The sequence below is a fragment of the Thalassophryne amazonica genome, chromosome 6 (assembly GCF_902500255.1).
Source record: "Thalassophryne amazonica chromosome 6, fThaAma1.1, whole genome shotgun sequence".
Classification (NCBI taxonomy): Eukaryota; Metazoa; Chordata; class Actinopteri; order Batrachoidiformes; family Batrachoididae; genus Thalassophryne; species Thalassophryne amazonica.
The window spans coordinates 36071322-36086551 of record NC_047108.1 but is presented as its reverse complement, the minus strand read 5'-3'; the positions used below and the strand labels follow the sequence as shown (position 1 = coordinate 36086551).

At 41.2% G+C, this 15230-nt stretch overlaps 1 long non-coding RNA gene across 1 annotated transcript; it reads right to left on the bottom strand.

Moving 5' to 3' along the window:
* Positions 1-6341: 6341 nt before the first annotated feature.
* LOC117511600 lies at positions 6342-14809 on the bottom strand. Its single transcript, XR_004560988.1, has 3 exons — positions 14671-14809; positions 11032-11035; positions 6342-6353 (listed from the first exon to the last, which is right to left on the bottom strand). It is a non-coding gene; the product is annotated as an uncharacterized LOC117511600 (long non-coding RNA).
* Positions 14810-15230: the final 421 nt, after the last annotated feature.

Sequence of the window (15230 nt, the reverse complement as noted above, 5' to 3'; positions counted from 1 at the left end):
CCTTCGTGCACATGCGTGAGTTTTTCCACGCCTGTCGGTTGCGTCATTCGCCTGTGGGCAGGCTTCGAGTGAGCACTGGTCCACCCTTCTCGTCGTTGTTTCATTGCGAGGAAATGGCGGAATGATTTGGGCTTTTTTTCCATCAGAATTTTTTCACAAACTGTTTCAGAAACACACGCGGCTCGGTCAGCCATTGTGTACACATGCGTGCAGCTGAAAGGACACACATTCATCACTCAGATTGCCTGTTCTACGCATGTACATGCGAGCACTCCGTCATGTGAGACACACACTGATGAGAGGCCAGTTTAACACTGGGAATGTGAGGACAAGCGGAGATTTGATTGCGTGCGTGAGTGGGTAAGTGAGTGACAGCTCCAATGTCTGTGCCGTCTGATATCAGTCTGTGTCAGGATGCTCTGAAATATGTTTGGGCTGCATCCTGCAAGTGTGCAGGAGATATAGAATAAAGGGTAGTGATAACCCCTGGTTCTCCTCTGAAGGAGCAGACAGTGTTCATGAAAGGAACTCTGCCTGGGCCAAGGCAAGAACCACAGGTTTCACCTCAGATTGGCTTGTTTTTAGACAACTCAGAAATAAATGTTCTTCCTTAATTAAGAAAGCCGAATCAGAATATAACTTGTCTGTTGCCATTGAAAATTTGAATACCATAAAATCACTTTATGTAATCAAAAATTCTCATGTTCTACCTGCCTGTGTTATAAAGGGCTCTACTGTTGTGCACGATAAGATGGAGATCTTGAACTGTTTTAATGAGCATTTTATATCTTCTGGTTCTTTGTTTGATTCTTATCCTTCTACATCTGGGAAGCCCTGTACTGCTGTGCCGGTGTGTACTGGACACGTTTTTAAACTTGCACCTTTTTCTGTGCAGGACGTTTGCAAAGCCTTAAAAATATACAGTGAGGAAAATAAGTATTTGAACACCCTGCAATTTTGCAAGTTCTCCCACTTAGAAATCATGGAGGGGTCTGAAATTTTCATCTTAGGTGCACGTCCACTGTGAGAGACAATCCAAAAAAATCCGGAAATCACAATGTATGATTTTTTTTTTTTTTTTTATAATTTATTTGCATGTTACTGCTGCAAATGAGTATTTCAACACCTGCCAATCAGCAGAAATTCTGGCCGTCAAAGACCTATTAGTCCTTCTCTAAAAAGTCCACCTCCACTCCACTTATTATTCCAAATTAGAAGCACCTATTTGAGGTCGTTAGCTGCATAAAGACACCTGTCCACCTCACACAATCAGTAAGACTCCAACTACTTACATGGCTAAGACCAAATAGCTGTCCAAAGACTCCAGAGACAAAATTGTAGACCTCCACAAGGCTGGAAAGGGCTACGGGGCAATTGCCAAGCAGCTTGGTGAAAAAAGATCAACTGTTGGAGCAATTATTAGAAAATGGAAGAAGCTAAACATGACTGTCAATCTCCCTCAGACTGGGACTCCATGCAAGATCCCACCTCGTGGCGTATCAATGATCATAAGAAAGGTGAGGAATCAGCCCAGAACTGCATGGGAGGAGCTGGTCAATGACCGGAAGAGAGCTGGCACCATTGTTTCCAAAGTTACTGTGGGTAATACACTAAGACGTCATGGGTTAAAATCATGCATGGCAGAGAAGGTTCCCCTGTTTAAATCAGCACGTGTTCAGACCCGTCTTAAGTTTGCCCGTGACGATTTGGATGATCCAGAAGAGTCATGGTAGAAAGTTATGTGGTCAGATGAGACCAAAATAGAACTTTTTGGTCTTAATTCCACTCGCCGTGTTTGGAGGAAAAAGAATGCTGAGTACAATCCCAAAAACACTGTCCCTACTGTGAAGCATGGGGGTGGAAGCATCATGCTTTGGGGGTGTTTTTCTGCACATGAGACAAGGCGACTGCACTGTATTAAGGAGAGGATGACCGGGGCCATGTATTGCGAGATTTTGGGGAACAACCTCCTTCCCTCAGTTAGAGCATTGAAGATGGGTCATGGATGGGGTCTTCCAACATGACAATGACCCGAAGCACACAGCCAGGATAACCAAGGAGTGGCTCCGTAAGAAGCATATCAAGGTTCTGGAGTGGCCTAGCCAGTCTCCAGACCTAAATTCAATAGAAAATCTTTGGAGGGAGCTCAAACTCTGTGATTCTCAGTGACAGCCCAGTAACCTGGCTGATCTAGAGAAGATCTGTGTGGATGAATGGACCAAAATCCCTGCTGCAGTATGTGCAAACCTGGTGAAAAACTACAGGAAACGTTTGACCTCTGTAATTGCAAACAAAGGCTACTGCACCAAATATTAACATTGATTTTCACAGGTGTTCAAATACTTATTTGCAGCAGTAACATACAAATAAATTATTAAAAAAATCATACATTGTGATTTCCAGATTTTTTTATTTTTTATTTTTTTAGATTATGTCTCTCACCTAAGATGAAAATTTCAGACCCCTCCATGATTTCTAGTTGGGAGAACTTGCAAAATCGCAGGGTGTTCAAATACTTATTTTCCCCATTGTAGATCCTAAAAACCACCAGGACCTGATCTAATTGATCCTTACTTCCTGAAAGTAAGTAAGGATCTGCCATGTAATATACAGAAACTGTTTTGTAAGAGAGAAGGACAGTATGGATTGAGGGGATGTGGAAACTTTATAGTAAATTATGTAAGAACTACTCTGAAAAGTTGGTGTGTGTCGGTATGTGGAGTTAAATTATGGAATCATTTGGATAACCACATTAAATTGTGTGGAAACATTTATAAGTTCAAAAAGAAATATAAAGAAATTATGTTAGCACAGTACACAAACGAGTAAAAATGTTAATAGAGTTAGTAAGAAGTGTAGACGATTGCATAGACATTGAACAGTACTTGTTGTATGACATTATGTCAGTAATGATCAGGGTGCAAGACTATTTGTAATTGCTTAGAAGGTAAAAATGTGTTAAACTTTAAATGAATTGAAAATAATGGAATGCCATTGATGCAATTGTTAGTACCTAACTATATTCTAATGTAGATATAAAATGTAAATGTAAAATGTAAATATGAAATTGTTCTATTCTGTTTAGTTATGTTATTTTCTGATTTCTATCTTATTTGAGTGTATTTAACTGTGGATGGTAACGGGTGTACGGTGTACGGGGTGGGCGTTTACAAGCTTTTGCTTCAGCCCATGCCCTTTTGGCTGCACCTAATTTGAGAAACTGAGTTATTGTTGTATTTTTCTTTTGTTTGTTTTTTATGTATGTTAGTAAGAGTTTATGTTGGTATTTTGTTTTGTTTATGTGCGTGCTGAATAAATTCATTCATTCATTCATTCATTCATTCAAAGTAGCATCTGATTTTATAGCAAGGCCTTTGACATAGATTTTTAATCTTTCAGTGGAAAATAAGGTTGTTCCTAAGCTGTGGAAATCCACTTGTGTCCTCCCTTTATTGAAGGGAGGTGTCCCAGCTTGCTTAAACAACTATAGGCCGATATCAAACGTATCAGTGCTGGCCAAAATCCTTGAAACTGTCGTTAGGTACCAATTAAAATAGTTTCTGTCCTACAATGGCTTTCTTTCTATGTATCAGTCAGGCTTTAGGAAAAAGCACAGTGCAGTCACAGCTGCTATGAAAGTGGTAAATAACATATCTGCAGCATTTGATGAGAAACAGCACTGTGTGTCGCTTTTTATAGATTTGTCTAAAGCATTTGATACGGTTGATCATGATGTCTTAAAGCTTAGACTTTTTCAGTCAGGACTTTCGGAGCAATCAGCTGCCTGGTTTTCAGACTATCTTAGTGACAGATCTCGTTGCATTACAAATGATGGTCTATGTTCTGAATTTGTATCAGTCTCCAAGGGTGTACCACAGGGTTCTATTTTAGGTCCGCTTTCAATCAGAATCAGAATCAGAATCAGAATTTCTTTATTGTCCCGTAAAGGGAAATTAATGTTGCAGCAGGAGCACACAAAGGACAAGGTACACAAAGATAACAATATCAGCAGTGAAAATAAGACCCAATTAAAAGTCTAAAATCAAACAAGGAAGGAAACAAAGGAATAAACTTAATAATAATAACTAACTAAGTAACCTTTATCACTAAACTTAGTAATAAAAGTAAAACTTAATAATAATAATAATAATAAAATAAAATAAAATAAAAACAATAAAAACAATACCCATACAATGTCAAATATTCAATCCAGAGTCCATGCCAAAAACAAAAAGTATTGCAAAAATGCAATATGTGGATGTGCAAATAAGCAATAGTAGTGCAAAATAAAATCATCAAAGGCTAATTGCCATTGAGTAATAAAATTGCACTAGGAATAAACGAGACCTGAAATCTTTTAGTCCTCCTCATAGGAGCCCTAAAACGACGGCCTGAGGGCAAAAGCTCAAACTCTTTTTTCAGTGGATGATTAGAACAATCCAGAACAGCATTAGCCTTTCTCAGGACCTGTCTGTTATAGATGGACATTACCCCGGCCTGCTGACTGCCTGAGATTTTTCCAGCAGTTTTGACAAGACTGCCAAGATGACTCTTATTTAGACAATTCAAATTTCCAAACCAAGCAACAATACAAAAAGTCAAAACTGATTCAATAAAACTTCTATAAAAAAAAGAGTCATCATCTCAGAAGAAACCTGGAAGGTTCTCATCTTCCTCAAAAAGAACAATCTTTGCTGAACCTTTTTGGAGATAACATCAACATGAGGTTCAAAGCAAAGTTTATTATCAAGGACCACACCCAGATATTTATAGCTCTCCACCATCTCAACATCAACATTTTTAAGAACAGTTGGTGATGGAAAACAGGTAGACTTCCTAAAATCAATAATCATATCTTTAGTTTTTGACACATTCAATTCTAGAAAAGACTCCTCACACCAAGAGACAAAGTCATCAACAGCAGGCCCGTGGTCCTGCTCATCTCCCTGAAGAAGACTGACAATAACTGTATCATCAGCAAACTTTAAGATGTGTCTATTACTGACACTGCTGCGGCACTGTCATTTACACTATATATAAATAATCTGGGTCAAAAAGTGTCTGATGCTAATGTTCATTTCCATGCAGATGACAGTCATTTACTGTTGTGCGTCTATTCTTGCCCTGGCCGTTAAGCACCTGCAGGATGCTTTTAATGTTATTCAGGATAACCTACATCAGCTAAAGCTTGTTCTTAATGCTAAAAAGATCAAACTCATGATCTTTAATAACTCAAAGTTTCGAGCACTCATCCCTGCTGAGGTCACCCTGGATGGAAGGATCATTGTTCTTATAAATATCTTTTAATTGAGGGCTCCCAAAGTTTCACATCGCATGTTCTTCAACTAGTGAAAAATTGAGACTGAAATTGGGTTTTTATTTTCATAAGTTGTTTTTCTTTTAATGTAAAAAAGTGGCTTGTTGCTGCCACTTTTTTTTAATCAGTGCTGGACGACGGTGATGTTTTGTACATGCGTGCCTCTGCTCAGTGGCTTCATGAAATTGATACATTATATCATTTTATCATGAGATTTATAACAAATTGTAAAGTCCTGACTCATCAATGTGAGTTATATTCTTGGGTGGGATGGCCTTCTTTGGCCACCCGCAGGCTTCATCATTGGTATATTGTCATATACAAGGCGATTTTAGGTTTGCTTCCATCTTACCTATGTATCCTTACTATGCCAAGGAGTACTGGACAATATAACTTGAGCTCTCATGACCTTTACTTACTTTCAGTTCCAAATATTAGTACTGAGCTTGGGAAAAGGCATTTGCTTATTCTGTCCCCACTGCATGGAACAATCTGCAAGATACTTTATAACTTGACTGCCTAGTTTCTCTGAATGAGTTTAAATCTAAACTTAAAGACTTAGAGGCAGCTTCTTTAAGCTGTCAGTGCTTTTAATTCAGTGCAATGAACCAGTTTTAAACTTGTTACTGATACACTTTTTGTTGTATGTGTTATTGTGATGTTATTCTTTTTATTGTTATGTCTGTAATTGTGCTTATTTTATGCTGCTGCCTATCTTGGCCAGGTCTCCCTTGAAAAAGAGGATTTTAATCTCATTGGGATGTGTTATGTGTCGGACGCAGCCCGGAGAACTGACCAACGTTTGAAGGACCCAGTATGAAATAAGCAGAGCACAGTACAAAGGATAACAGAGTTTAATGAACATAACAGTGCTGTGAAAAAATACAAACAAATAAGTGTGCGGTCTGGCGTGGCGGATTTGCGGTGTGCTCCCAGCAGCACAAAACGGTCCGGAGCCAGAACCAGTTCGGACCCAAGGACCCCGCCGACACCCCCCAGGTGGCCGCGACAAACCGAGTCTGTGAAAGAAGGAATCCTTATGTGAGTCCACACTCAACACACAGAGAGACCACTCAAAGGTGTACAAACAGCAAACACTTCTTGGCTTAATTGCAAATCAGCTTCCCACCCTGCAGGCATAGAACACCCTGTTCACAAAACTCCACTGCAGTGGAAGCTGATTTAAATGACCAACATACAGCTCAATATAATAAAGGTGTGAGGGACACCACATTTACTGACTGTATAAATGTTAGTCACAAAATCTAACGTACCTCAGGAAGTGTGCTGACGAGCGTGAGACCTCACCCCCTCCTCTTTCACAGACCATGCATCAAACCTGGACGTTCTCTGCATCCACTGATGATGAGATGGCTCTTGAGACGACGATCTCACCCGTCTGGTCACAAGGTCGAGTCTCTGGCAAATACACACTGTGTACTCCAGTCTTAAATGCCACCATGTTCCAATCCATGTAGATGCACCACAGCTGTGAGTCCTGACAAGCCGCAGGTGATCAGGGTGAGGTCCTGATAAACTCAGCTACACAGCCACTCAGTCCCAAATGCAAGCCACCTGGAAGGAAAAAGAAAAGACAGAAACAAAAAGGCAGCCAGGCCCCCCCAGCCATACAACAGGGATGTCCTGGTTAAATAAAGGTTAAATAAAATAATAATAAATCAAATCTGTGAACTGTTCTTTTGGTCATTACCCCAAACTTCATGACCATAGGTGAGGATAGGACTGTAAATCAACTGGTAAATTGAGAGTCTCACACAGTCTATTTGGTTATGGTACTTGACTGTTGGAACATGGATTGTCACTCTGTGGTAGAGAAGGAGCCTAGGCTTGTACAGGAGGTTGAATGAAACCAACTAGAAATAGTTGGGCTCACCTCCATACACAGCATACCCTCTGAAACGGCCTCTTAAGCCCCTTTCACATTGATGCAAATGTAGAGTTGCGTATTGCGGTGTACCATCTACACCAAGTTAAGCAGTGTTACACCCACTTTAAGCAGCTCTGCGCTGAGTTTTTGCTCCCTATTGTTAACATAATTAATGAATGATGTACTCGTATATTGATTGGTACAAGGTTGATGATGTTGTTTTTCTTATATGATCATGTTTGAATGTGTTCTGCTGAATTTGCCTACTGTGTGACCTGTTTTTCTGTATGGTTGATAACTGAAAACTGTGTGATAAATGGCGAGGTCAACTGAGAAATGGACTGAATCCTGGTCATCATTCTTCCATTAACGATTGTGCGGGGAAACTCAGTTATCTTCTGATTCACTGATTTACAAATACAAGTGGCACTTCCATAGGACACAACAGGGGTTTCCCCAACACTATGCAGCAGTATACCTAGAGCTATGCAAGCAGGACGCAAGAAATTAAACACAGAAAGTATGCAGTTTTTATACAAGTCTACACAACACACCGCAAGTGTTTGTAAATCTACATAACAGTGCGCTACTGTACAACAAGCCTCCGTAATTCTACATGCCAGGATCCTTTTATCAGTACAAACCTGGATTGATAGATTTTATTCATCCCGCTGGACTTTACTGGCAGTGAAGCTTCAAAACCACGGAACAAGCTTCCACTTTCAGAGGACATGTCCACTGTCCACTCCTCAGGGACCGATCGTCAATGATTGACAACTCCCTGGCTGGCTGAGTACTGTTAGAGATCCAAAATAAATTCAAACTTGTGCAGTCAATCAATCCAACAATCAATCCACCCTGGAAAAAGAGCGGTTCAAAGACATCATTAAAAGTTGAAAATCACCATGGCATTTGTGCTCACGATAGGCACATGTAAACATCTGACCAGAATTGTAGGTACAGGCAGGCCAGAAGGACTATTGCCTCAGTGGTTGCTGAAGCAAAAACGTGGGTGTGGAGGGAGATTAGAGAGGCCGTGGGGAATGGCTTTTGGTCAGCCTTAAGGCAGTTCTTGCAAACTGTTTTGCAACTCAGGTAAGGCAGGCAGTTCTTAGCCCAGGCTGTGTTCAGCAAGCGAAGACAGCTGCCAACCTTGACTGTGGATATTGTCAGGTGGTGAAAAGGATCTCCTTAACCCTACTGACATTCCCTCCTTTAAGGAAGCAGGGATGGAAGACCTTGGGCAGATCTGGTTCCATCTCCCTAGTGGAAGTCCTCAGTGGCAATCCACCAGTGGGTGTTGGACTCAGCTGCCCCTGGTCACCAATCCTGTTCATGATGCACATGGACAGGATTTAAAGGAGTAGTGGAAGAATGGACAGTGTCCACTTTGGTGACTTCACAGTTGCATCTCTGCTTTTTGCGGACATTGTGGTTCTGTTGGCTTCATCAGACAGTGACCTACGGTGTGCATTGGGCAGGAGTGTGAAGTGACTAGGAAGAGAATCAGCACATTCACATCTGAGACCATCGTCCTTTGTCGAAAAAGGGTAGATATTCCCCTCTGGGTCAGGGAAGTGTACAATTTATTATTCAAAATTTAAGAAGCTGGGGACCTTTAAACTTTATATCATTACCCAGGAAGTAATTACATTTTGTCTGAAAGGTCCACCATAACTTCAGGATCTCAAATAAACAGGTTATGAGAGAGTTGCAAGCATCAAATAAACATGTGACATCATTCACCTTAAAAAGCTGTTGGCCATGGAAGATCCACTTCACACACACACACAAAGAAGCTTTGACTTAGTCCTAGTGATTAACTCTACATTCTTGTCTTTTTTAATGTCATGAAATGTAATGACTTTCTAACTTGTAATTTATTTATATGGTGCCAAATCAGTACATAAGTTAACTCAAAGTGCTACACATAAGTAAAGGCCTTGTCACACCTTGACGATTCAGCCTGCATATGCTGACTGTATTAAAAACGCTGGCATACGTCCAGTAAATTAATGCAGGTGTCACACCTTGGTGATTAGCCCCGTTTCCACTGAGTGGTTCTGGTCGGTATTGCATGGTTTGGTGCGGGTCAGAAACAGAGTCATTTAACATGATTTTATTTTATTTTGTCTTGGTGGATCATTTTCATTGCGTCCAGAATGCTGATGAGTCGACTGATGGCTGTGGTAAATGCTGCCGTGAATGAATGAAGCACTATGAACCTTAAAGCACCGGTCGCGATCAGACTGTGACCAGCGCTTTGATCGATACACCCGTCTGACTGATCAGACGGGGGCATTCAAACAACTCTGACTGATCAGATGAGGGGAACTGATCATTGTACTGGTTCTGATTATGACCGGCACTTTAAGCGTTAAAAGAGTCACAGTCACATTCACGGCAGACTGGGGCACTGTCATCATCTGAGAAACGCAAGTGAAGATTCAAGATTCAAGCATTTATTGTCATTGCCACAAAGAACAACGAAATTACGTCTGGAGCATCCACATACGTAGTTAAAAAGAGCAACCAGTGCAATAAATAACCCCCTAAATACGCCATGTAACATTTATAACATCTATACAGTGACATTTGACAGCAATATAAAAACAAGATATTGAAAAAATGCATTAAGAGTAAGAACAGACCAAATAAATAAATATAAAAACGGTGACACTGTGCAGCAATGCAGAAACCAGTTCAATACTATTAATTGATGGCTATAATCCACGGAAGGAGGGACATAGGGGGAAGAGGGCAATTTCCAAATAAATAAATAAATAATAACAATGTGCAACAATGCAAAACCAGTTCAGTGCTACTACAATTGATTATGAACTCAATGCAATTGATATTGCATTTCCTGAAGCAGAAAATCCAGAGGGACTTGCTTTAAAATGCTACGTTTCCAGCCACGACAAGGAATTAAAGTATTTTCAGATGTCATTTTCCAAAGTCAGGAGGCTTTATGTGGGTACGTTTTCGTCAGACTGTGATGATGAATCCCGCTGAAATGAACAGGTAAGACTTTATATTTACTCCATGTGTGAATGAAACAGTCTGTTCGCATGAGGACTGCAGCTTTCAGCCAATCAATGGACAGCATTAATGGACGTATTTTGACATATGAATAAATTACAAGAAACGTGGGTCAACAATCGCATAACTTATGTCCTGCATGTGTGGAAAGTATGAGTTATAAGAGGTGCTCAGCGTATTATGACATATATAAGCGTGTTTCAGTGTGCTTCAACATGCTCTTAACTTATAAAAACTTACCCTTGGCAACTTGCTTCCGACGGATTGTTTGCTGTTGTGACGCTCTTCTGAACTTTACATGGTTGTGTATGTTTCTTTTATTTCTGTTTAGCACTCTTCTGGTTGGCTCTACTCTGAACCTTATTTAACTACAGTCCTGTTGTGAATTGTTAGCAGTTAGCATTCGCTAGCTAGGTTGACTCCCCCCTCCCCCCATTGTTACTTTTAAAGCTGTTTCTTTTTTACCTGTTTGATACTTCTGTTAGTTTTTCAGTGTAACTGGTGTGAATTCTAGGTCATTATTTTATTCCTGTCTAAATCTTAGGAGTGGCTAACATTTTCGCTAGCAGTTAGCTTGCGTTAGCTAGTTTGACCCTCCCCCCCATTTTTTTCTTTACAAGTCTAATACTTCTGCTACTTTTTCAGTGTAACTGCTATGAATTTTAATTCATTTATTTACATCTGTGTGAATCCTGTGTGAGCCTTAGAAGTAGTTAGCTTATCCATTATTGGTTAGCTCATGCTTGCTTGGCTATACTCTTGAATTCCTTAGTGCACAAAGTACACTACTTTACCTACTTTACACCCTCCGTAAACCCTGCGTGATGTTGGAAGATAGGGTGGCTCTCTTAGAGAGCCATGTCCGTACGTTAGAGCATCTTCTTAGCTCAGTGGAGTTAGATCTTACGGGCACTCCAGATGAGGTTAATGTTGGGCTGGCTAGTGATCCCATTAGCATCAGTCTAGAAATGCCAGCTGTGGAGGACGGCTTTCAGACTGTGGCTAGGCGGAGGAAGCCCCATAGGGCTTGGTGCCCAGTTGTGGTACCCCGATCACACTCACCACTGTGAATCGGTTCTCCCCCTTGGAATTGCCTGAAGTGAATTCTCTGAGCCCACAAGTGACTTCCACTCCTGTCTCCAGGCCGAAACACCGGACTTTAGTGATAGGGGATTCTATCACCCGCAAAGTCAGGTTACAGATGCCGGCTGACGTTAAATGTATTCCTGGGGCCAGAGCTCCCGACATTGCATCCCATCTTAGGGAGGGTGCTGATGCTGCAGAAGGGAAGACAGACTAAGGAACATGACATGAGATATAGTCACATAGTTATTCACGTCAGCACCAATGATGTCAGGATGAAGCACTCAGAGGTCACAAAAATGGACATAGAGAGGACTTGTGATCTTGCCAGAAAGATGTCGGCATCAATTAATAGTCTCTGGTCCCCTCCCCTCTCAGGGTACTAATGAGGCATTTAGCAGGCTGACATCATTAAATAGGTGGCTGGCGCAATTTTGTAGACAGCAAGGCTTTAGCTTTATTGATAACTGGCCTTCGTTCTGGGGCTGCCGTGGCTTGCTGATGCCGGACGGCCTCCACCCTACTGGGGAAGGTGCCGCCATCTTGTCTATGCACATAGATAGAGCTCTACAGGGAGGGTACCATTAGGACTTTACAGCAGGCCACGGAGCAGGTGATTAGAGACCCTGCAAGGCTTATGACAAATATGGGTGTGGAATCCATTATCCAGACTTAAGACACACTTATTTTCCCTTTCGTATGGCTAGCATACTGACATAGTTTTGTGTTATGCTTTTTACTCTTTTAATTCATTTTATTAGGAAAGGGAGCGGGCTGCGGCCTCAAGCCAGACCACCACACACAATCCAGTGTTCACAATGACACGATAAATTAAGAGACAGCGAGGTGCAGATCAGAATCTCAGAGAGACAGAGACAGACTGTAGATGAGTCAGAGATTGTGTTGATGCTAGAAGATAATGTCAGGAGGACACTAATGAGAGAAGCCACCAAGACACACATAGCATGGCTGAAGGAACTTAGACATCCCCATGGCTGTGTTTCGAGAAACCATGCAACCACAGTGCAATGTGGTGCTTCAGGGCTTAGTGTAGGGTTGTATGACATTGAAATTAACAAAAATAAAAGCTAGTTAAGCTGTACTGTAGCAAGCTATGGAGACACACATGTATTGCCTTGTTGCAGCAGACAAATTTTGGGGGGAAGGCTGGCTCCATTATGTGGTGTTCATTAATTTATGATTGTTGGCTTATCCAATTACTTTAGATATTTTACAAATTATGTACCATGTAAAAACCACATAAAACAGGTGTAAAATTATAGCACTATGCTATGGTTGATGGCACAGTATAGGAATAAAATCATTGCAAGTGTCTGAATATTTGTGAATTGTGAACTATATGCACAGCATGGTAAGGAAGTATTGTCTCTTTTGTTGTTTATTTGTTTGTTTGTTTTTTAAATATCAACAATAAACCATGTTTCAGTAAGTGCTTATCAGAACTAAGATCCACTCTTAATAACTTCCTGGAGTCAGCCATTAGAAGTGTACGAGGTCTGTCAATAAAGTATAGGTCCTTTTTATTTTTTTCAAAAACTATACGGATTTCATTCATATGTTTTTACGTCAGACATGCTTGAACCCTCGTGCGCATGCGTGAGTTTTTCCACGCCTGTCGGTGACATCATTCGCCTGTGAGCACTCCTTGTGGGAGGAGTCGTCCAGCCCCTCGTCGGAATTCCTTTGTCTGAGAAGTTGCTGAGAGACTGGCGCTTTGTTTGATCAAATTTTTTTTCTAAACCTGTGAGACACATCGAAGTGGACATGGTTCAAAAAATTAAGCTGGTTTTCAGTGAAAATTTTAACGGCTGATGAGAGATTTTGAGGTGATACTGTCGCTTTAAGGACTTCCCACGGTGCGAGACGTCGCGCAGCGCTCTCAGGTGCCGTCGTCAGCCTGTTTCAAGCTGAAAACCTCCACATTTCAGACTCTGTTGATCCAGGACGTCGTGAGAGAACAGAGAAGTTTCAGAAGAAGTCGGTTTCAGCATTTTATCCGGATATTCCACTGTTAAAGGAGATTTTTTTAATGAAAGACGTTAAAATTTTCACTGAAAAACCAGCTTAATTTTTCGAGCCGTGTCCACTTCGATGTGTCTCACAGGTTTAGAAAAAATTTTGATCAAACAAAGCGCCAGTCTCTCAGCAACTTCTCAGACAAAGGAATTCCGACGAGGGGCTGGACAACTCCTCCCACAAGGAGTGCTCACAGGCAAATGACGTCACCGACAGGCATGGAAAAACTCACGCATGCGCACGAGGGTTCAAGCATGTCTGACGTAAAAACATATGAATGACATCCATATAGTTTTTGAAAATAATAAAAAGGACCTATACTTTATTGACAGACCTCGTATCTGTATGTGGTGAAAGTGGTGAACTTGTCAAGACATTCATTTGTCTTGGCAGTGACATTCTTGCCTCTGGATTCTCTGCCTTTGAGGTTGAGAGACTCCTGGGAAGAACTTATGGAGTGATGAGGTCGATGGACAGAGATTTTTGGTGATGCTGATATCTAGCAGGAGAACAGAAGTCCACGTCTTTAGGGTCCTGGTGCTCCCTAATTTAGTATGTGGTTGTGCAACCCAGTCTCACAACATTTTGTGATGGCATCACGAAAAGTACTTTAATCTGTTTGTTTGTGATACCATCAGGCAAAGTGTCACATTTTCATGAAGGGGGCCTGAAATGCAGGGTGATGGTGGGGGGGGGTATGGTTAGGGTTAGCAGAAGGAAGAGGGTTGTTAGGTTATGGTTAGGGTTAGGGGAAAGGTTAGAAATAGTAAAAAAACACACCATGAAAATATGACTCATTTCATGACCAAAAGACAGTGTAAGACTAGGCTAGGGTGTGAGACAGTGGAATGGCAGTACAACTGCATCTCCACCGCTGTTCGCATTGTTTGCAGAACTAAAGAATTTCTGCACAAACAGTCAGAAACTGTCTCAGGGAGGCCTATCTGCATGCTCGTCGTTCTCATCGGGGTCTCGACCTGACTGCACTTCGTCGTTGTAACCGACTTGAGTTGGCAAATGCTCACATTCGATGGCATCTGGCTGCTGATAAACTCTATGAGAAGGAGATGTGTTGCACTGCATGAGGCAAACGGTGGTCACACCAGATACTGACTGGTTTTCGGACCCCCCTCCCCCCAGACTCCCCCAGTTACGCAAGAGTGTAGATTTCAGAGTGGCCTTTTATTGTAGCCAGCCTAAGGCACACCTGTGCAATAATCAAGCTGTCTAATCAGCATCTTGATATGCCACACCTGTGAGGTGGAATGGATTATCTCGGCAAAGGAGAAGTGATCACAAACACAGAGATTCAGACAGATTTGTGATCAGTATTTGAGAGAAATAGTTCTTTTGTGTATATAGAAAATATTTTAGATCTTTGAGTTCAGCTCATGAAAAATGGGAGCAAAAACAAGTGTTGTGTTAATATTTGTGTTCAGTGTAAATAATATTTCTAACCACAGAATGACAGAATATATTTATCAATTACTCCACCTTCTGTTCTGTATGTTTACATAAGTTAACAGAACGTGGGCTAATGTGGGCATATGAAGATTGAAGTTCCAGAAAACAAAGTAACTGGAGCCTCATGTGCACACAGCGAATGCACACAAAGCAGCGTGAGCACTGCACGAATCCACAAGACAATCTCCAGCTCGGCAAGCGCAGATGGAGACGTACTGCTGTGTGAGTTTTACATACGTTTCCCAGCTGTAAGTCAAAACTCTTCCTGCACTAAAAATGAATGCAGATAATGACGATGAGCATTTTGATTGTGAGAGGAAATTAGTTTACAGCAGCACAGCTGCTACATCTCATCACCATCATTTTAGTGCTTATTTTTAACTGAATTGAAAACTTTTG